The 23866-nt window shown below is 50.6% G+C and overlaps 1 protein-coding gene and 1 long non-coding RNA gene across 3 annotated transcripts in view; both read right to left on the minus strand.

Moving 5' to 3' along the window:
- Positions 1-23866, minus strand: part of LOC141074931 (uncharacterized) — a 1026924-nt gene that overhangs the window by 340501 nt on the left and 662557 nt on the right. The gene's annotated exons all lie outside the window — the stretch shown is intronic.
- On the minus strand, positions 7281-8018 carry LOC141074957 (uncharacterized). Its single transcript, XR_012227245.1, has 3 exons — positions 7886-8018; positions 7665-7748; positions 7281-7564 (listed from the first exon to the last, which is right to left on the minus strand). It is a non-coding gene; the product is annotated as an uncharacterized lncRNA (long non-coding RNA).

Below are 23866 nucleotides of genomic sequence, written 5' to 3' on the forward strand. Positions count from 1 at the left end.
TCAATATTAATCTTACCTGATAGCAAAATGACTATAGTTGCCCATAGGATGAATAGTATATACATGATCTAATATATAAAGCTCAAAGTGTGTATGTATGTGTGTATGTCCGGGATAGGCATCCGCACCGTCGCAGCTACAGCCACAAAATATGGCACAGTTGCACGTCTGGACCCCGAGAGTGTCCTAGGCTATGTTGTGAGGCGAAATTTTAACCTCGCGCGTTCCAATTCACCAAACAATTTTGCCCCTATCTACATACTGGGGAAAAAGTGTGTGCGCGTCAAGCCCCGCCCCTCATTATGATGTCACAATGGTTGACTATGGAATGGAGGATGTGTGATGGGTATATGGGCATGGGACTATGGGATGAAGGATGTGTGATGGGTCCATGGGCACTGGACTATGGGATGGAGGATATGTATGATGGGTATATGGGAATTGAACTATGAGATGAAGGATATGTATGATGGGTATATGGGCACTGGACTATGGGATGGAGGATATGTATGATGGGTATATGGGCACTGGACTATGGGATGGAGGATGTGTATGATGGGTATATGGGCACGGGACTATGGGATGGAGGATGTGTGATGGGTATATGGGCATGGGACTATGGGATGGAGGATGTGTGATGGGTATATGGGCATGGGACTATGAGATGAAGGATGTGTGATGGGTATATGGGCATGGGACTATGGGATGGAGGATATGTATGATGGGTATATGGGCACAGGACTATGAGATGAAGGATGTGTGATGGGTATATGGGCACTCGACTATGGGATGGAGGATATTTATGATGGGTATATGGGCATGGGACTATGGGATGGAGAATATGTATGATGGGTATATGGGCATGGGACTATGGGATGGAGGATATGTGTGATGGGTATATGGGCATGGGACTATGGGATGGAGGATATGTGTGATGGGTATATGGGCATGGGACTATGAGATGAAGGATGTGTGATGGGTATATGGGCACTCGACTATGGGATGGAGGATATGTATGATGGGTATATGGGCATGGGACTATGGGATGGAGAATATGTATGATGGGTATATGGGCATGGGATTATGGGATGGAGGATATGTATGATGGGTATATGGGCATGGGACTATGGGATGGAGGATATTTATGATGGGTATATGGGCATGGGACTATGGGATGGAGGATATGTATGATGGGTATATGGGCATGGGACTATGGGATGGAGGATATTTATGATGGGTATATGGGCATGGGACTATGGGATGGCGGATATGTATGATGGGTATATGGGCACGGGACTATGGGATGGAGGATAATTATAATTTGCTATAACTAACCACAATTAGTTACTATGCTCGGGCAGCGTCGGGCTCTTCAGCTAGTCTCTTTATATAGTACAAATAAGTGGTGCTTATAAGAAAAGGATGTTATACCAATACATGTTATTGTGACTTAATTGGGCAAGTGTATGACAAATCCTATGGGCAACTATAGTCATTTTGCTATCAGGTCAGATTAATATTGAGGATCTAAGAGGCCAGTAGTACCTTTTTAAGAACCCCCCCTTTTCATTTCTTTGGTTATAGGGCGCTTCCTTCACTGTGGTACCCCTTTGTTTTTGTTTGACTTACTTGGCTTTTTACAATTTTACCTAATAAAGGTTAAGTTTTAATATCCACCATGCTACACACATAATCTATTTTGTGGATTGTTCTATTCCTGCTTTACATGCTAATTAAGGGATATTATTACTGCAGAGATGTATTTATTTTGTTTTTTCAGGATACTGTTTTAAATGGGTGGGTAGTCCTGTTAATGTGCAGAGCGACACTCTCGCTTTTTTTCTTTATCTGGTGTAGTTTAGAATTTGGGATAAAATTAAGTAATGTGGTCTGGAAGTGGTGCTCTAGATAACTGTTATGTCCTGCAGAGATGAGCACTGGCTGGAAGAAGTGATGGCAGTCTGTGCTGGATGAAAGATGAAAAGAAAAGATGAAGGACTTCACCTAGAGACATCACTGGTGAGTTAATGTGTTACCTGTACACTGACACTGTATACTGCATACTATATACAGCGGTCTGGTGATCACTGTATTACCTATACATTATATATAGAGCTCCTGTGTATAATGTCACCGGTGATCACTGTATTACCTGTACACTATACACTATATACAGAGCTCCTGTGTATAATGTCACCAATGATCACTGTATTACCTGTACACTGATACTGTATGCAGAGCTCCTGTGTATAATGTCACTGGTGATCACTATATTACCTGTACTCTGACACTATAGACAGAGCTTCTGTATATAATGTCACCGGTAATCACTGTATTACCTGTACACTATACACTAAATACAGAGCTCCTGTGTATAATTTCACCAGTGATCACTGTATTACCTGTACACAGACACTGCATACTAAGTACAGATCTCCTGTGTATAATGGCACTTTAGGTGATATTAGTATTGTGTTTTTTTGTTAATGATCAGTATTGTAGTATTCAGTCACTATGTGGTGGTAATATGTTGTCTGGCCATGGTGTGGCGATATTTGTTCCTTGTATGTGCTATTATTTGGTCACCATGTGGTAGTAATATGTTGTCTGGACATGATGTGGTGGTTTTTGTTCCTTGTATGTGGTGTTATTCGGTCACTGTGGTGGTAATATGGTGTCTGGTCATGGTATGGTATTATTTGGTCACTATGTGGTGATAATATGTGGTGTGGTGGTATTTGTTCCTTGTATGTGGTATTATTAGGTCACTGTGGTGGTGATATGGAGTCTGGACATGGTGTGGTTGTTTTTGTTCCTTGTACGTGGTATTATAGGTCTCTATGTGGTGGTAATATGTTGTCTGGACATGATGTAGTGGTATTTGTTCCTTTGTATGTGGTATTATAGGTCACTAAGTGGTGGTAATATATGGTTTGGTCATAGTGCGGTGGTATTTGTCCCCTGTATGTGATATTTTTGATCATTTCAAAAATTGAAAAATAAATAAAAATATATCTAAATTGTATTGGATATTTTAACAAATGTTTAATAGGTTAGAGTAGAGTAGGGCCCAGCCAAAAGAGTCTACCTTGTCGTGGTGGCGGCTTAAAAAGTCTTTTGGCCAAAACAAAAGCTGCCAGCTATATGTGTGATCTGGTGATGGGAACTGTTAATGTGTGATTGGTGAGTAGCGGAGTTTTTCCAATAGACTGGGACAGTGGACAGTTCGATGGGTGGAGGCGGGGACAGTGGACAGTTCGATGGGTGGAGGCGGGGGACAGTGGACAGTTCAATGGGTGGAGGCGGGGGACAGTGGACAGTGGACAGTTCGATGGGTGGAGGCGGGGGCTGGGGTGGAGCCTGGGCGGAGTCTCAAGGGGGCCCTGAAAATTATACTGCCCTGAAATTCCTAGTGGCAGCCCTATCTGTGTGCACAAGGGCAGTGTTTGCTCCCAGGAAGGTGCAGAGCTGGGACAAAGCAGGAGGAATCTCCATTGTTCTTTGCAGCATTTGATACCCTATTACTAAGCACTAATTTATAAGATTTATCACCAGTTTTATTCACAAGTAATTTGTGTCAGCAAAATGGCCCCAAATCCTACACCCTGGGTGCTGCCGATATATCCAGGTTGTCTGTCTCCTGTGCCATGGTCCTAAACGCAGGAACACTGCGCTTTCCACATTTTGTCTTTAATATATATATTTTTTCCTGTTAATCTGTTCCGATTATTGGGTCTTTGCTGTATTTATAGGTTTCCCAGTGTATGAAATTTGGTGTAGATTTAATGCTAAGCACCACTTTGTGGGTTTTTTTGGGGGGTTGCCGTGGAGTGGTGCTTCTAACCTAAGGTCCCTGCCCTGCTCCTATACTCGCTGCTGCCGTCTTCACCTTTTATCGGCGCCATCTTGTGACTGCAACTTCTGTCTGAGGGAAGTCAGAAGTAACAGAAACCCGCTATCAGACCACGGCCACACGTTCAATATTTTACCTCAGTATTTGTAAGGCAAAACCAGAAGAGGAGCGATCAGAGGAAACGTATCATAGAAACACGCACCACTTCTGGATTTATCACCCACTCCTGATTTGGCCTTACAAATACTGCTGTAAAATACTGAGCAAATACTGAACGTGTGAATGCGGCTTTAGGCTGGTTTCACACATCCTGATATTTCCTGTACCGGAAAAAACAGTACTGGAGATATCCGTGTCCGTGGGTGTAATATGTGTGGCAGCTGTGTGCCGCATCAGTACCACACGGACGGCCACCGGGGAAGAAGCTGCCCTAACTAAGGTCACCAATGACCTACTAGCCACCAAGGCCAAGCGACACTACTCTGTCCTCCTCCTCCTGGACCTGTCCTCTGCCTTTGATACAGTGGACCATTCCCTATTACTACAGACCCTCTCATCTCTTGGTATCACAGACTTGGCCCTATCTTGGATTGCGTCATACAAGACCGGACATTCAGCGTCTCCCATTCGCACACCACCTCCTCACCTCGCCCCCTATCCGTCGGAGTCCCGAAAGGTTCAGTCCTAGGGCCCCTGCTCTTCTCCGTTTACACCTTCGGCCTCAGACAGCTCATAGAATCTCATGGCTTTCAGTATCATCTCTATGCTGATGACACACAGATCTACATCTCTGGACCAGATATCACCTCCCTACTAACCAGAATCCCTCAATGTCTGTCCACTATTTCATCCTTCTTCTCCGCTAGATTTCTAAAACTTAATATGGACAAAACAGAATTCATCATCTTTCGCCCATCTCACGTGACCGCCCCAACAGACTTATCCATTAAAGTAAACGGCTGCCCACTCTCTCCAGTCCCACAAGCTCGCTGCCTCGGGGTTATCCTTGACACTGATCTCTCTTTGAAACCACATATCCAAGCGCTTCCTGCCGACTTCAACTCAAAAATATTTCACGGATCCGTACATTCCTCAACCAAGAATCTGCAAAAACCCTAGTCCATGCCCTCATCATCTCCCGCCTTGACTACTGCAACCTCCTGCTCTGTGGCCTCCCCTCGAACACTCTCGCACCCCTCCAATCTATTCTTAACTCTGCTGCCCGACTAATCCACCTGTCCCCCCGCTATTCCCCGGCCTCTCCCCTCTGCCAATCCCTGCACTGGTTCCCCATTACCCAAAGACTGTAAACCAATACTTTAACTTTTATTGAAAATTTTTTATTTTTAATAAACTGTTTAATTGTTAAAAAATTTTCTTTTTTATTTGAATACACACATTTATAAAGTAGTGTAGTGTGGGGTGGAAATACTGCTGGAGGGGCTGCGGGACACTTCTACTGTTGTGGATGGATTTACTTTTGATTTGGGTAGATTTACCCCTGTGCATACTGTGGCCTGTCCTAATTAGACAGAGTCTTATTGAGCGCTCAAAGAAGGAAAGACGCCAGACTTGGTTTGCAGCAATACCTCCCAGCAAAACTCTGGAAGTTTATTGAATATACTTGGTTTTATCAATTGTACAGAAAAGGAGTGGCTACTCATTAACATAGAGACTTTACTTCTTAGCTAATTGGTCAGTTTTAATGCATAAACATATATGGGCGTCGACCTAAGGTGACTTAAGCATCAGATGATATACTGCTCTTTGTCTTACAATGTCAGCAATGTTCTGATATCGGCTGGCACATCTGGCCTAAACTTCCTCTTTCTATGTCTGGGACAATCACAAGACAATGCTATCATAAGATACCATCTGCTCCCCAGACTCTCTCATGGGGGGGGGGCAGTAGGTCATTTCCACCAACTAGTTACAAGGTTCAAACTGTGAATATGTATCTGTGTGCATATAAGAATATATAAGAGTACATGAGTATATAGCAGTATATGGAGTATATAGCCTATAGCAGGCAAGTGAGATCTATATGAAATACGTATACATATATATTTCCATAACAGACACTGGGAGTGTGGAGAGAGGACTGGAATCGTGGTGGGGAAGGAACAGTTAGAGGTGAAGGGGTGGAAAAAGCAAGAGAATGCGTGGATATGTGGGTGGCAGAACAGGTGGTGGGTGGTGGAGTGGAGGGTTGGGCAGGGAATGGAGTAGCAGATAATGTGGTTGCGAAGTGGTAGGGGGAATGAGTTTGGTATGGGGAAGGAGTTTGGTACGGGGCAGGTTGCTGGAAGTGGGGAGGTTGCTGGTTCTGGGGAGTTTGTTGGTACTGGGGAGTTTGCTGGTACTGGGGAGGTTGCTGGTACTGAGGAGGTGGCTGGTATTGAATAGGAGGGGGAGTAGGGACAGTGGCTGGAGGGGGTGCAGGTGGAGGAACTACTGTGGTGGGAGGTGGAGGTTTGGAGGTAACCTGCTGTAGAGCACAGTGGCACGAATGCATTACATGCATCTGCTGGGTAGGAGATAGTGTTTCCATGCGCTCCACAACAGACTTGAAAAAGGTGTGGTTTGGAGAAGATCTTGCTTCTGAATGCATTGTTTGCAGAAGTGTCTTCAACTCCAGAATGCCGGAGTTGAGCTGCTGAAAGCCTGCGGACAGTTGCTCGGACAAGACTTTGAGACAGTTCTGGAAAGATGCATTCAGATGCAAGAACTCTGGGGCATAGCTCTTTTCCTGACCCCTCTGCCGCTGCCGCCCAGTACCCGCAGGTGTACTAGAGGTGGTAGGGGCAGAAGGGTGGTGTAAAGGGAAAGCGATCTCCTCACCAGCACCTCCATGTAATGTAGGCGGCCACGATGCTCCTGTGCTGGTGGATGGGACAGATGGGTCGAATGTGTGGGAAGGTGCAGATGTACCGGGGCGGTCGAAGTGTCCCTCGGTGCCGGTCTCCTCAGGGATCGCTTCAGAAGGGTCCAACCGTGCAGGCTCCTGAGTGCTGGTCACCGTGCTGTGGATCAAAGAGAAAAAAACACAATTAATATACTGACATGCCATTGGCCCTGGCTGAAAAAAAAATCAGACATGTAAACATTACTTTTGGACATGGGGTGTGTAATATTTGCCTTCTGGTGACCATTGTTGCCCGGAGGAACGACAGGGCTCGTGCGTACTTGTACTTGCTCCTGCGTCCTCCTGATCCACTCGGAGCCCGCATCTCTTTATTGAACTCCTTCTTGAAACGATCCCTCACAGACCGCCACCGCTTCACAATTCTCTCCCCTGAAACGAGAAAGCACAAAGTGGTTAGTATACAACATCAGTGTTTCCCAAACTCCAGTCCTCATGGTCCCCAGGGGTCATGTTTTCAGGATTTCCATAGTGTTGCTCAAAAGGAAATCCTGAAAACATGACCTGTGGGTGCCACGAGGACTGGAGTTCGGGAAACACTGCTTGACATCAAGCAACGGGAACTGTATATACTTACGCTCTTGAATCTGGGCCCAAGCTTCAAGGTCCTCCCAGCGGTCCACAAGGAGCGAACAGATTTCCTCCCAGAGCCGTCGAGTCACAATTAGATCAGCATGCCGGCGGTCAGCCATATTCCAAAGCGGCTCCCTTTCTCTAACAAGATCGATGAGGTGGTCCACATCAATCCCTCCATCCTCACTGTCAGAGTCGGGAGCACGCTGTGAAGGCTTTTAAAGAAAAAAAGAGAAAAATAAAATAATTAGCCATCACACTTAAAGAAATGAAATAAAAAGTTAAAAAAAACCAAAGCAAAAATATTATACTTACACGCTGGTGACTGCTGCGTCGCTGTCGCCGACGACCCTGGGAGGTACTGCGAGGACCTCTTGGCCGAGCACCAGATTGGGAAGACTAGAAAAGAAAAGCAAAAAAATTATGTGGTTGGATGTAGGCATATGTGTTTGCTGTGTGATATCTGCGCTACATTGTTTTCTATGTGTTGTATGTAGTGTGATGTTGTGTTTCTGCGTTTAATGCAGGAAACTTACCAATTGTGAGCCCACTCCAGGTATCTGTCCACCCCTTCCTTCTACTTCTGGGAGCTCATCTTCAGCTTGTGATTCCTGTTTTGAAATAAAAGCCAATGAATAGACATATATTCCAGAGATGATGGATTTTTTAAATAAAAACTTACGGTCAAACGCTGACGATGTGAGGGAGGGCTCCCAGAAGAAGATGTGGTGTCCTCCTGCTGGCCAGTCTCCTCTCCTGATGCTGCTGCTGGTGCACTGCCGGTGCTGCTGCATCTATACGGCGTGTTCTGCTGGAGAATAAAGAGAAACAAAGGGCCAATGAATATATTGATATATTGCATGGCCCTATTTTTGAGGAATGGGGGATTTGATAATTACCATATGTCATCTGCTGGTGGGCTCCCATCCGCATGGTCACCATGGTCCCTTCGCTCCATTTGGAGTGGTGGCGCAGTGGTCTCCTGTCTTCTCCTGCGGCTGTCGACGCTCTTGGGTGGCATGTTGGCTGTGGCTGAGGGTCCCACTGTCATGGGTTTATATATGTTTGCTGTGGGCAGGGCTACTGAGCATGCTCAGACAAAAAAAAAAACGGAACCAGCCACCGGATCCGGCTTTGGCCGGATCCGGCACATTGCGGCGCTCATAAACTTTCATTGTGTGAAAAAGCAGGAAGCGCGGATCCGGCGGGTCCGGCTTTTTCGCCGGAGACAAAAAACGTTACAGTTGCCGTTTTTTCCAGACGCCGGATTGCGACACATTGCCGGATCCGGCCAAAACCGGACGAAACGCATGACCATCCAGCGCTAATGTAAGTCAATAGGGAAAAACCGGATCCAACATTGCATTTCGCCGGATCCTGTTTTCGTAAAAATAGCTAGATCGCGCCTGACAGCGAAAAACTGATGTGTGAAAGAGGCCTTACCCCCTTTCAAGCTGACGGTGACCAGCTTCTGCACCTCCGGTTTCCGGTTGGCCTCATAGGTGTCAGCACTCTACACTGCTTTATCCGTGTCTTTTGGCTCCCGGTCCATCACAAACTGTCACACCTCGACTGGACAAAGATGTAGAAACTGGTCTTGTATCATCAGGTCCCGCAGCTGCTCAAGGGTGGGCACTGACAGTCCTTGGATCCACTGATCAAAGTGGGTTCTGAGTCCATGCACCACATTGCTGTAACTGTTGTGTGGGCCACGTTGGAGGTTACGAAACTTCTTACGGTAAACCTCAGGAGTCAGTTGGTACTTTTTTTTATCAGAGCCTGCTTGATGGCAGCATAGTTTCCATCTTAGTCTTGAGGGAGAGAAGCAAATGCCTCCAGAACTTTTTCCTTGAGCCCTGCAGTTAGATATCGGGCCCATTGGCTCTCAGGCAGCTGGTACTGTCTGCAGGCTTTTTCACATACCCTCAGAAAAATGTCCAAGTCCCCATCATTTTACATCACAGGAAAATACTCTGGCTGGGGTTTAAGGAACTGAGCATTGCTGGACTCACTGCTGGGCTGGGAAAACCTCTGCCCCTGGATTAGGCCTAACTACAGCTGGCATTGTCGTTGGACTTGGGCTTCGCGCTCAGCTCTCTCGGCCTCTCACTCTTGAAATTGCAGGATCATCTTCAGACGTTCCTCACGATCATCTGAAGTGGAGTTGTTCCAAGGCCATCTGGCCTGGTTGTGAGTAGGGCTGGCATTCACAGGTTGGACCTCAACAGCAGCACCACCTGCACTTGGGCTGGCTTCTGCCTCCATTGAGTTCTGGGAACGGTCTTGATCTGCTTCAAGTTGCACCATTTCCGCGACATTTGGACCTTGGTTTTGCCCATGGGGTCAATCTGTTTCGACATGCAAAGGGCACCAAGAGTGTTCTTGGACTGCTGTATATACCAGGCCTCTCCCAGCATAACCATAATTGGCAAGTAAAAGATAGGACAGAAAAACAAACAGAAGGGGAGGGGTAACTGCTATACACAGTATTGTCTCAGCACTAATAAACACTGAGTTTGTTCTCCAAAACTTTTTGCACAGGGTCCTCGCAAGAACCATGGAAGTTTTGAGTGAGAGGAATGATTGCTCCAACCAGGTCACTAATGCTCTAGGATCCCACCGCTCTGCCACCAATATGTCAGGGATTTGCTTGTCTATCACACTCTCAGTTCTGGTTGGGAACTTGCAGCTCTCTGGCGCCCCGCTTACCCACAGGTCAGTAAGGGAACTACACCTAGGATAAGTAGTCGCCAGAAAGGCTGCCCTGCCGTGTACTGGCTATTGAGCACTTTGCAGTGAGGGCAGTATGTATATCCCCAGTCTCAGGCCGGAAATGCACATATAAACCTCCGTTCCTTCACTGCCAGGGTCTCCCTAATCCACCATAACATTTTGCTGCCACCAGCTCCTCGTTTGACATTAAAACCAATATCGGGTTAGGTGCCCACCCACGAGATAGCGTACTTTAGCACGGAGGAAGTGGCGGTTTGTTCATAGAGCAAGGAAGACGAAACTAGTAAATTTTATAGATTTATTCCAGAACATATAGGAAGTGTTTACAAAGATACAAAAGATGTTACAAAAGAGAAAAAATACAATATATACCGACAGTTAGAAATAAAAGGGATTAAAATAAGAACTTACACATCTCAATCACTAGTATAATGTGTGACGGGGGAGGAGCGCCTTCCCAAAGGGAAAAAGGTCCATCAGCACAGCTTCCTAGCTGAAGTCGCAAAACATTGCTGTGTGTAGCTTCAAATATGCAGATTCTATAAATATAAGTTTCCTGCTCACGGGGGGCCCGGACCTGGGTAACGAGAGCGATGAGCTCACTGGGGTCCAGACCTAGCTAACGATAGCGATGAGCTCACTGGGGTCCGCACCTGGGTAACGAGAGCGATGAGCTCACTGGGGTCCGCACCTGGGTAACAAGAGCGATGAGCTCACTGGGGTCCAGACCTGGGTAACGATAGCGATGAGATGACTGGGGTCCGCACCTGGGTAACGAGAGCGATGAGCTCACTGGGGGTCCGGACCTGGGTAATGAGAGCGATGAGCTCACTGGGGTCCGCACCTGGGTAACGATAGCGATGAGCTTACTGGGGTCCGCACCTGGGTAGCGAGAGCGATGAGCTCACTGGGGTCCGGACCTGGGTAACGAGAGCGATGAGCACACTGGGGTCCGGACATGGTAACGAGAGCGATGAGCTCACTGGGGTCTTCACCTGGGTAACGAGAGCGACGAGCTCACTGGGGTCTGGACCTGGGTAACGAGAGCGACGAGCTCACTGGGGTCTGAACCTGGGTAACGAGTGTGACAAGCTCACTGGGGTCCTGACCTGGGTAACGAGCGCGACAAGCTCAATGGGGGCCGGACCTGGGTAACGAGAGCGATGAGCTCACTGGGGGCCGGACCTGGGTAATGAGAGCGATAAGCTCACTGAGGTCCGCACCTTGGTAACGAGAACGATGAGCTCACTGGGGTCTGGACCTGGGTAATGAGAGTGACAAGCTCACTGGAGGCCAGACCTGGGTAACAAGAGCGACGAGCTCACTGGAGGCCAGACCTGGGTAACAAGAGCGACGAGCTCACTGGGGTCCGGAACAGGGTAACGAGAGCGACGAGCTCACTGGGGTCCGGACCTGGCTAACGAGAGTGACGAGCTCAATGGGGTCTAGACCTGGGTAATGAGAGCAATGAACTCACTGGGGTCCGGACCTAGGTAACGAGAGCGACGAGCTCACTGGGGTCCGGACCTGGGTAACAATAGCGATGAGCTAACTGGGAGCCGGACCTGGGTAATGAGAGCGATGAGCTCACTGGGATCCGGATCTGGGTAACGAGAGCGATGAGCTCACTGGGGGCCGAACCTGGGTAACGATAGCGACGAGCTCACTGGGGTCTGCACATGGATAACAATAACGAGATAGATGAGCTCACTAGGGTCTGGACCTGGGTAACGAGAGCGATGAGCTCACTGGGGTCCGGATCTGGGTAACGAGAGTGACGAGCTCACTGGGGTCTGAACCTGGGTAACGAGTGTGACAAGCTCACTGGGGTCCTGACCTGGGTAACGAGAGCGACAAGCTCAATGGGGGCCGGACCTGGGTAACAAGAGTGATGAGCTCACTGGGGTCCATACCTGGGTAATGAGAGGGACAAGCTCACAGGGGTCCAGACCTGGGTAAAGAGAGCGATGAGCTCACTGGGGTTCGGACCTCGGTAACGAGAGCGATGAGCTCACTGGGGTCCGGACCTGGGTAACGAGAGTGACGAGCTCAATGGGGTCCGGACCTGGGTAATGAGAGCAATGAACTCACTGGGGTCCGGACCTAGGTAACGAGAGCGAAGAGCTCACTGGGGTCCGGACCTGGGTAACGAGAGCGATGAGCTAACTGGGAGCCGGACCTGGGTAACGAGAGCGATGAGCTCACTGGGATCCGGATCTGGGTTACGAGAGCGATGAGCTCACTGGGGGCCGGACCTGGGTAACGAGAGCGATGAGCTCACTGGGGGGCCGGATATGGGTAACAATAGCTGTTGTGAACTCATTTTCTGGTTTACCTCTGGCTTCTGGTAAGGGTGGTAGAGCTGGCTGTGTTGACACAGGAGTCGTGAGTTCTCCATCTGGGCTCCCTCTTGTGGTGACAGCAGGTAATGAAGCTGATTTAAATGGCAGAGACCTGCCACCTGTGGAGGAGGACTGTGAGTGGACATCAGGAGTCTCTGACTGGATTTAAGACAGCCGACTCCCTAATTTTGTGCTGGTGATTTTTTCTGCCCTGAGGTTCTGGTTTCCAGTTCTGTTCCTGCCTTCTCAAGCTAAGTGTGCTCTGCTATTTTTTCACATGAGATTTGGTCTGGTTTACTCAGTTTTTGTGGTCAGCCAGCCCCTGCTGGGGCTGTGCTGAATTTCCATTCTTATGTCTCTGTTTATGCCAGTCTGCTTTTTGTCCCTGATCAGATTGGTCTCTTTTTTGCTCTGCCTTCAGAATATACCAGAATGCTGATATAGGGAATTGAAGTCTAGCGACTTCAGGATTTTTGTTATCAGAAAGTGTTGGACATTTTTTGGCAGGGTTTTGTGCGTGATTGCAGACAGCATCTTTCCTTTCCTGTCCTTTCTAGTTAGTGTGGGCCCCATCATTTGCTCAGCCTATTTTTCTATCTGTGTTTGTGTTTTCATCTTATCTCACCGACAATACATGTTTGGGGGCTGTCTATTGCTTTGGGGTCTGCTCTGTGGCAGTTTAGATTTCCCCTTTTCTTGCTTTAGGCTTATTTAGTTCTCTGGCTGTGACGAGGCGTATAGGATCATCGTAGGTACGCTCCACGGCTACTGCTAGTTGTGTGGATAGGATCAGGGGTCTGCAATCCGCTTAGTTACCAACCTCTCTGGTTTTCTGAGGCTTAGCTTGTTTTTGTTTTTTCTCCTCGGTGACTCATTCATAACAGAATCACCAGCCATACCGCAGATTCTAGGGTACTCAAAAGCAGGAAAAAAAAAATTGTAAAAAGAAAAGTGTCAGAATATTTTTTTTTTTTTAATATGTATTTTTTCCTCTTTTTCTCTGGGGCCGTAGGAGGATTTTTTCCTTAATGGAGATTAAGCAATTGTCTGATCATGTGGAGCAACTTGCTGTTGAAGTGCGGGGAATTTCCGCCTATCTCGCTCATTCACATGCTGCTGAACCCAAGATCCCTACTCCTGATGTGTTTTCTGGGGATCGGTCTACATTTTTGAATTTTAAGAATAATTGTAAATTATTTCTTGCCTTGAAGCCTAACTCATCGGGGAGCTCTGCGCAGCAGGTTAAAATTGTCATCTCCTTGCTGCACGGTGATCCCCAGGATTGGGCTTTTCTCTGACACCTGAAAATCTTATTCTGACTAATGTGGATGCATTTTTTCAAGCCTTGGGGTTGTTGTATGATGAACCTAATGCTATTGATCAAGCTGAGAGAACCCTATTGGCATTGAACCATGTTCAGGATTCCGCAGAGTTATACTCTCAAAAATTCTGAAAGTGGGCGGTCTTTACTACATGGAATGATAGTACATTGGCAGCTCTCTTTCACAAGGGTTTTTCAGAAACTGTAAAAGATATTATGGAGGGATTTCCTGTTCCCTCTGGTCTTGACGATTCTATGTCATTAGCCAATCAAATTGATCGGCGTTTACGTGAACGTAAAACTACACGGGAGGCGCTGCCACCTTTTCAACAAATGTCTGAACCTATGCAATGTGATAGAGTTTTGTCTAGGGTGCAACGTCAGGAGTATAGAAGGCGTAATAAGCTGTGTTTTTTCTGTGGAGATGCCTCTCATATTCTTTCTGTCTGCCCTAAACGAGAGAAACGTTTTGCACACACATTTGCTGTGGGTGGCGTACAACCTAAGTTTCTTTTGGCAATTACTCTGATCTGCTCCTTATCCACATTTTCCGCCAAGGCTTTTGTGGATTCAGGAGCGGCTTTGAATCTGATGGATTTGGATTTTGCTAAACGTTGTGGTTTTCCCATGATACCTCTGCGGACGCCTATTCCTTTGAGGGGTATTGATGCTACTCCTTTGGGGGAGAATAAACCTCAGTTTTGGACCCAGGTGATAATGCGGGTCGCCCCAGACCACCAAGAAAATTGCAGATTTTTGGTGTTGCATAATTTACATGATACTATTGTTCTGGGTTTTCTGGTTGCAAATCCATAATCCAGTTTTGGATTAGAAATCTGTGTCTGTGGTGAGTTGGGGCTGTCGGTGTGCTCTTGGTGACACGCCTGTTTTCTCCACCTCTCCCCAGTCTCATGATGTTCCTGACTATTTGGCTGATTTTTATGATGTATTTAGTGAGAGTAAGTCTGCGTCTTTGCCTACTCATAGGAGTTATGACTGTGCAATTGAGTTGAGGCCTGGGTGTAAATTTCCCAAGGGTCGGCTTTTCAACTTATCTGTACCTGAACACGAGGCTATGCGATCTTATATTAAGGAGTCGTTGGAGAAGGGTCATATTAGACCATCTTCTTCACCCTTAGGTGCTGGAGTTTTTTTCGTGGCTAAGAAAGATGGTTCATTAAGGCCTTGTATTGACTATCGTTCCCTTAACAAGATTACGGTTAAATATCAGTATCCATTATTAACTATTGAAATGGACCCGGCCAAAGTACATGCCATTTATGATTGGGTTCAGCCCACTTCTTTGAAGGCTCTCCAGAAGTTTTTTGGTTTTGCTAATTTTTATCATAAATTTATAGCTAATTTTTCTGGTATTGCCAAACCACTGACTGATTTGACCAAGAAGGGCGCTGATGTGCTGAATTGGTCTCCAGAGGCTTTTTTGGCATTTCAGGAGCTGAAGCGGAGGTTCACTTCTGCTCTGGTTTTACGGCAACCTGATGTCTCACTTCCATTTCAGGTAGAGGGAGATGCTTCGTAGATTGGTGCAGGAGCTGTTTTGTCCCAAAAAGATCCGGTGACTTCTAAAGTGAATCCCTGTGCCTTCTTTTGCCGAAAGTTCTCCCCATCTGAACGCAACTATGATGTGAGGAATCGGGAATTGTTGGCCTTGAAGTGGGCATTCGAGGAGTGGAGATATTGGTTGGAGGGAGCTAGACATCAAGTTCTGGTCCTCACTGACCACAAGAATTTGATTTACCTGGAGTCGGCCAAACGCTTGAATCCTAGACAGGCTAGGTGGGCCTTGTTTTTCACGCGTTTTGATTTTGTGGTCTCCTTTCTTCCGGGCACTAAGAATGTTAAGGCAGACGCCCTTTCTAGGAGTTTCTTTGCTGATTCTCCTATAGTGACCAAACCTACTACCATCCTAGGTGAGGGGGTAGTTCTTTCTGCCATCTCGCCCGATTTGAGATGTGCCCTGGAAGAATTTCAGGAGGACAAACCTGAGCGTTGTCCTATGGGAAAATTATATGTTCCTGACCAGTGGAGGAAGAGAATGATGTCTGAAGTTCATTGCTCCGCATTGGCTGGTCATCCAGGTAGTTTTGGTACCAGAGATTTGGTGAGTCGGTCTTTTAGGTGGCCCATCTTATGTCGTGATGTCAGGAATTTTGTGCAGTCTTGTGGGACTTGTTCCCGGTCTAAACCCTGTTCTCATTCTAGTGGGTTGTTGATGCCCTTGCCGGTGCCCAAGAGGCCATGGACCCATATCTCAATGGATTTTATTTCTGATCTTCCTGTCTCTCAGAGAATGACTGTTATCTGGGTGATTTGTAATCGATTTTCTAAGATGGTCCATCTCGTACCACTCCCAAAGCTGCCATCTTCCTCAGAGTTGGTGCCCTTGTTTTTACAACAGGTGGTTCGGTTGCATTAGATTCCTGAGAACATTGTGTCGGACAGAGGAGTCCAGTTTGTCTCCAGATTTTGGAAAGCCTTTTGTTTCAAGCTGGAAATTCAGTTATCCTTCTCCTCTGCGTTTCACCCACAGACCAAAGGGCAGACGGAGAGAACAAACCAGACTTTGGAGTCCTATTTGAGATGTTTTATATCTGCTTATCAGGATGATTGCGTCTCATTTTTGCCCTTGGCCGAATTCGCCCTAAATAATAGAGCTAGTTCTGCCACATTGATGTCGCCCTTTTTCTGTAACTTTGGGTTTCATCCTCGATTTTCTTCAGGGCAAGTGGAATCTTCAGCCTGCCCAGGTGTTGACACTGTGGTAGAGAGAATGCAGCAGATTTGGGACCAAGTAGTGGATAAGTTGTCTCTCTCCCAGGAAAAGGCCCAGCGGTTTTCCAACCGGCATAGGACCATTGGTCCCCGGTTTAAAGTGGGTGATATGGTTTGGTTGTCGTCAAAAAATATCTCTATGAAGGTTGCGTCTCCAAAGTTCAAGCCAAGATTTATTGGACCTTATAGGATTTTGAAGATTCTTAACCCGGTTTCTTTTCGATTGGCTCTTCCAGTTACGTTTAAGATCCATAACGTGTTTCATAAGTCTCTGTTGAAGAGGTTTGTTGAGCCAGTGGTTCCTATGGCGGCAACTCCTGACCCTGTGTTGGTTGAAGGTAATGTGGAATATGAGGTAGAGAAAATACTGGATTCTCGTCTGGCTAGACGGAGACTCCAGTATTTGGTCAAGTGGAAGGGTTATGGCCAGGAGGACAATTCTTGGGTCTCTGCCGCTGACATTCATGCCGATAGATTGGTTCGTGCTTTTCACCGGGCCCATCCTGATCGGCCTGGTGGCGTAGATGAGAGGTCGGTGACCCTTCCTCAAGGGGGGGTACTGTTGTGAATTCATTTTCTGGTTTACCTCTGGCTTCTGGTGAGGGTGGTGGAGCTGACTGTGTTGACAGGAGTCGTGAGTTCTCCATCCGGGCTCCCTCTGGTGGTGACAGCAGGTAATGAAGCTGATCTAAATGGCAGAGACCTGCCACCTGAGGAGGAGGACTGTGAGTGGACATCAGGAGTCTCTGACTGGATTTAAGACAGCCAACTCCCTAATTTTGTGCTGGTGATTTTTTCTGCCCTGAGGTTCTGGTTTCCAGTTCTGTTCCTGCCTTCTCAAGCTAAGTGTGCTCTGCTATTTTTTCACATGAGATTTGGTCTGGTTTACTCAGTTTTTGTGGTCAGCCAGCCCCTGCTGGGGCTGTGCTGAATTTCCATTCTTAAGTGTCTATTTATGCCAGTCTGCTTTTTGTCCCTGATCAGATTGGTCTCTTTTTTGCTCTGTCTTCAGAATATATCAGAGTGCTGACATAGGGAATTGAAGTCTAGCGACTTCAGGGTTTTTGTTATCAGAAAGTGATGGACATTTTTTGGCAGGGTTTTGTGCGTGATTGCAGACAGCATCTTTCCTTTCCTGTCCTTTCTAGTTAGTGTGAGCACCATCGTCTATTTTTCCATCTGTGTTTGTGTTTTCAACTTGTCTCACCGACAATACATGTTTGAGGGCTGTCTATTGCTTTGGGGTCTGCTCTGGGGCAGTTTAGATTTCCCCTTTTCTTGCTATAGGCTTATTTAGCTCTCTGGCTGTGACGAGGCATCTAGGATCATCGTAGGCTTAGTTACCAACCTCTCTGGTTTTCTGGGGCTTAGCTTGTTTTTGTTTTTCCTCCTCGGTGACTCATTCATAACAGAGCGATGAGCTCACTGGGGTCCGGATCTGGGTAATGAGAGCGATGAGCTCACTGGGGTCGGCACCTGGGTAACGAGAGTGATGAGCTCACTGGGGTCCAGACCTGGGTAATGAAAGCGATGAGCTCACTGGGGTCCGGACCTGGGTAATGAGAGCGATGAGCTCACTGGGGTCCGCACCTGGGTAACGATAGCAATGAGCTTACTGGGGTCCGCACCTGGGTAACGAGAGAGATGAGCTCGCTGGGGTCCGCACCTGGGTCACGAGAGCGACGAGCTCACTGGGGTCCGGACTTGGGTAACGAGAGCGACGAGCTCACTGGGGTCCGGACCTGACTAACGAGAGTGACGAGCTCACTGGGGTCTGGACCTGGGTAACGATAGCAACGAGCTCACTAGAGTCCGGACCTGGGTAACGAGAGCGACGAGCTCAAAGGGGGCCAGACCTGGGTAACGAGAGCGATGAGCTCAATGGGGCCTGGACCTGGGTAATGAGAGTGATGAGCTCACTGGGGGGCCGGACCAGGGTAACGAGAGCGAAGAGCTCAATGGGGGCCGGACCTGGGTAACAAGAACAATGAGCTCAATGGGGGCCGGACATGGGAAACGAGAGAGATGAGCTTACTGGGGGTCCGGACCTGGGTAACGAGAGCGATGAGCTCACTGGGGGCCGGACCTGGGTTACGAGAGCGATGAGCTCACTGGGGGCCGGACTTGGGTAACCAGATCGATGAGCTCACTGGGGGCCGGACTTGGGTAACGAGAGCGATGAGCTCACTGGGGTCCGGACCTGGATAACGAGAGCGATAAGCTCACTGGGATCCGGATTTGGGTAACGAGAGCAATGAGCTCACTGGGGGCCGGACCTGGGTAACAAGAGCAATGAGCTCACTGGGGGCCGAACCTGGGTAACGAGAGCGATGAGCTCACTGGAGGCCGGACCTGGGTAACGAGAGCGATGAGCTCACTGGGGGCTGGACCTGGGTAAAGAGAGAGATGAGCTCACTGGGGGCCGGACCTGGGTAACGAGAGCGATGAGCTCACTGGGGGCCGGACCTGGGTAGCCAGAGCGATGAGCTCACTGTGGGCCGGACCTGGGTAACAAGAGCAATGAGCTCACTGGGGGCCGAACCTGGGTAAAGAGAGCGATGAGCTCACTGGAGGCCGGACCTGGGTAACGAGAGCGATGAGCTCACTGGGGGCTGGACCTGGGTAAAGAGAGAGATGAGCTCACTGGGGGCCGGACCTGGGTAATGAGAGCGATGAGCTCACTGGGGGCCGGAACTGGGTAGCCAGATCGATGAGCTCACTGGGGGCCGGACTTGGGTAACGAGAGCGATGAGCTCACTGGGGTCCGGACCTGGATAACGAGAGCGATAAGCTCACTGGGATCCGGATTTGGGTAACGAGAGCAATGAGCTCACTGGGGGCCGGACCTGGGTAACAAGAGCAATGAGCTCACTGGGGGCCGAACCTGGGTAACGAGAGCGATGAGCTCACTGGAGGCCGGACCTGGGTAACGAGAGCGATGAGCTCACTGGGGGCTGGACCTGGGTAAAGAGAGAGATGAGCTCACTGGGGGCCGGACCTGGGTAACGAGAGCGATGAGCTCACTGGGGGCCGGACCTGGGTAACGAGAGCGATGAGCTCACTGGGGGCTGGACCTGGGTTACGAGAGCGATGAGCTCACTGGGGGCCGGACCTGGGTAACGAGAGCGATGAGCTCAATGTGGGCCGGACCTGGGTAACGAAAGCGATGAGCTTAATGGGGGACGGACCTGGGTAATGGGAGCGATGAACTCACTGGGGGTCCGGACTTGAGTAACGAGAGCGACGAGCTCACTGGGGGCCGGACCTGGGTAACGAGAGCGATGAGCGCACTGAGGGCCGGACCTGGATAGTGAGAGCGATGAGCTCACTGGGGGTCCAGACCTGGTAACGAGAGCAATGAGCTCACTGGGGGCTGCACCTGGGTAACGAGAGCGATGACCTCACTGGGATCCGGACCTGGGTAACGAGAGCGATGAGCTCACTGAGTGCCGCACCTGGGTAACGAGAGCAATGAGTTCACTGGGGGCCGCACCTGGGTAACGAGAGCAATGAGTTCACTGGGGGGACGAACCAGGGTAACAAGAGCGATGAGCTCACTGGGGGTCCGGACCTGGGTAGCGAGAGCGATGAGCTCACTAGGGGTCCGGACCTGGGTAGCGAGAGCGATGAGCTCACTAGGGGTCCGGACCTGGGTAGCGAGAGCGATGAGCTCAATGGGTGCAGGACCTAGGTAACGAGAGCGATAAGCTCACTGGGGGCCGCACCTGGGTAACGAGAGCAATGAGTTCACTGGGGGCCGCACCTGGGTAACGAGAGCAATGAGTTCATTGGGGTCCGCACCTGGGTAACGAGAGAGATGAGCTCGCTGGGGTCCACACCTGGGTCACGAGAGCGACGAGCTCAAAGGGGGCCAGACCTGGGTAACGAGAGCGTTGAGCTCAATGGGGCCTGGACCTGGGTAATGAGAGTGACGAGCTCACTGGGGGCCGGACCAGGGTAACGAGAGCGAAGAGCTCAATGGGGGCCGGACCTGGGTAACGAGAACAATGAGCTCAATGGGGGCCGGACATGGGAAACGAGAGCGATGAGCTCACTGGGGGTCCGGACCTGGGTAACGAGAGCGATGACCTCACTGGAGGCCGGACCTGGGTTACGAGAGCGATGAGCTCACTGGTGGCCGGACCTGGGTAACGAGATCGATGAGCTCACTGGGGGCCGGACTTGGGTAACGAGATCGATGAGCTCACTGGGGGCCGGACATGGGTAACAAGAGCAATGAGCTCACTGGGGGCCGGACCTGGGTAACGAGAGCGATGAGCTCACTGGGGGCCGGACCTGGGTAACGAGAGCGATGAGCTCACTGGGGGCCGGACCTGGGTAACGAGAGCGATGAGCTCACTGGGGGCCGGACCTGGGTAACGAGAGGGATGAGCTCACTGGGGGCTGGACCTGGGTAACGAGAGCGATGAGCTCACTGGGGGCTGGACCTGGGTAACGAGACCGATGAGCTCACTGGGGGCTGGACCTGGGTAACGAGAGCGATGAGCTCACTGGGGGCCGGACCTGGGTAACGAGAGCGATGAGCTCACTGGGGGCCGGACCTGGGTAACGAGAGCGATGAGCTCACTGGGGGCTGGACCTGGGTTACGAGAGCGATGAGCTCACTGGGGGCCGGACCTCGGTAACGAGAGCGATGAGCTCAATGTGGGCCGGACCTGGGTAACGAAAGCGATGAGCTTAATGGGGGACGGACCTGGGTAATGAGAGCGATGAACTCACTGGGGGACCGGACCTGAGTAACGAGAGCGACGAGCTCACTGGGGGCCGGACCTGGGTAACGAGAGCGATGAGCACACTGAGGGCCGGACCTGGATAGCGAGAGCGATGAGCTCACTGGGGGTCCAGACCTGGGTAACGAGAGCGATGAGCTCACTGGGGGCTGCACTTGGGTAATGAGAGCGATGAACTCACTGGGGGACCGGACCTGAGTAACGAGAGCGACGAGCTCACTGGGGGGCCGGACCTGGGTAACGAGAGCGATGAGCGCACTGAGGGCCGGACCTGGATGGCGAGAGCGATGAGCTCACTGGGGGTCCAGACCTGGGTAACAAGAGCAATGAGCTCACTGGGGGCTGCACCTGGGTAACGAGAGCGACGAGCTCACTCTGATCCGGACCTGGGTAACGAGAGCGATGAGCTCACTGAGTGCCGCACCTCGGTAGCGAGAGCAATGAGTTCACTGGGGGCCGCACCTGGGTAACGAGAGCAATGAGTTCACTGGGGGACGCACCTGGGTAACGAGAGCAATGAGTTCACTGGGGGCCGCACCTGGGTAACGAGAGCAATGAGTTCACTGGGGGCCGCACCTGGGTAACGAGAGCGACGAGCTCACTGGAGTCCGGACCTGGGTAACGAGAGCGACGAGCTCAAAGGGGGCAAGACCTGGGTAACGAGAGCGATGAGCTCAATGGGGCCTGGACCTGGGTAATGAGAGTGACGAGCTCACTGGGGGCCGGACCAGGGTAACGAGAGTGAAGAGCTCAATGGGGGCCGGACCTGGGTAACGAGAACAATGAGCTCAATGGGGGCCGGACATGGGAAACGAGAGCGATGAGCTCACTGGGGGTCCGGACCTGGGTATCGAGAGCGATGAGCTCACTGGGGGCCGGACCTGGGTTACGAGAGCGATGAGCTCACTGGGGGCCGGACTTGGGTAACGAGATCGATGAGCTCACTGGGGACCGGACTTGGGTAACGAGAGCGATGAGCTCACTGGGGTCCGGACCTGAATAACGAGAGCGATAAGCTCACTGGGATCCGGATCTGGGTAACGAGAGCGATGAGCTCACTGGGGGCCGGACCTGGGTAACGAGAGCGATGAGCTCACTGGGGGCTGGACCTGGGTAACGAGAGCGATGAGCTCACTGGGGGCTGGACCTGGGTAACGAGAGAGATGAGCTCACCTGGGGGCCGGACCTGGGTAACGAGAGTGATGAGCTCACCGGGGGCCGGACCTGGGTAGCAAGAGCGATGAGCTCACTGGGGGCCGGACCTGGGTAACGAGAGCGATGACCTCACTGGGGGATGGACCTGGGTTACGAGAGCGATGAGCTCACTGGGGGCCGGACCTGGGTAACGAGAGCGATGAGCTCACTGGGGGCTGGACCTGGGTTACGAGAGCGATGAGCTCAATGGGGGCCGGACCTGGGTAACGAAAGCGATGAGCTTAATGGGGGACGGACCTGGGTTTCGAGAGCGACGAGCTCACTGGGGGCCGGACCTGGGTAACGAGAGCAATGAGTTCACTGGGGGCCGCACCTGGGTAACGAGAGCAATGAGTTCACTGGGGGCCGCACCTGGGTAACGAGAGCAATGAGTTCACTGGGGGCCGCACCTGGGTAACGAGAGCAATGAGTTCACTGGGGGCCGCACCTGGGTAACGAGAGCGACGAGCTCACTGGAGTCCGGACCTGGGTAACGAGAGCGACGAGCTCAAAGTGGGCCAGACCTGGGTAACGAGAGCGATGAGCTCAATGGGGCCTGGACCTGGGTAATGAGAGTGACGAGCTCACTGGGGGCCGGACCAGGGTAACGAGAGCGAAGAGCTCAATGGGGGCCGGACCTGGGTAACGAGAACAATGAGCTCAATGGGGGCCGGACATGGGAAACGAGAGCGATGAGCTCACTGGGGGTCCGGACCTGGGTATCGAGAGCGATGAACTCACTGGGGGCCGGACCTGGGTTACGAGAGCGATGAGCTCACTGGGGGCCGGACTTGGGTAACGAGATCGATGAGCTTACTGGGGACCGGACTTGGGTAACGAGAGCGATGAGCTCACTGGGGTCCGGACCTGAATAACGAGAGCGATAAGCTCACTGGGATCCGGATCTGGGTAACGAGAGCGATGAGCTCACTGGGGGCCAGACCTGGGTAACGAGAGCGATGAGCTCACTGGGGGCTGGACCTGGGTAACGAGAGCGATGAGCTCACTGGGGGCCGGACCTGGGTAACGAGAGCGATGAGCTCACTGGGGGCTGGACCTGGGTAACGAGAGAGATGAGCTCACCTGGGGGCCGGACCTGGGTAACGAGAGCGATGAGCTCACTGAGGGCCGGACCTGGGTAACGAGAGAGATGAGCTCACCTGGGGGCCGGACCTGGGTTGCGAGAGCGATGAGCTGACTGGGGGCCGGACCTGGGTAACGAGAGCGATGACCTCACTGGGGGCTGGACCTGGGTTACGAGAGCGATGAGCTCACTGGGGGCCGGACCTGGGTAACGAAAGCGATGAGCTTAATGGGGGACGGACCTGGGTTACGAGAGCGACGAGCTCACTGGGGGCCGGACCTGGGTAACGAGAGCGATGA

This window comes from Dendrobates tinctorius, unplaced genomic scaffold (genome assembly GCF_039654945.1).
Source record: "Dendrobates tinctorius isolate UK_male_01 unplaced genomic scaffold, ASM3965494v1 ptg000342l, whole genome shotgun sequence".
In the NCBI taxonomy this organism is placed as follows: Eukaryota; Metazoa; Chordata; class Amphibia; order Anura; family Dendrobatidae; genus Dendrobates; species Dendrobates tinctorius.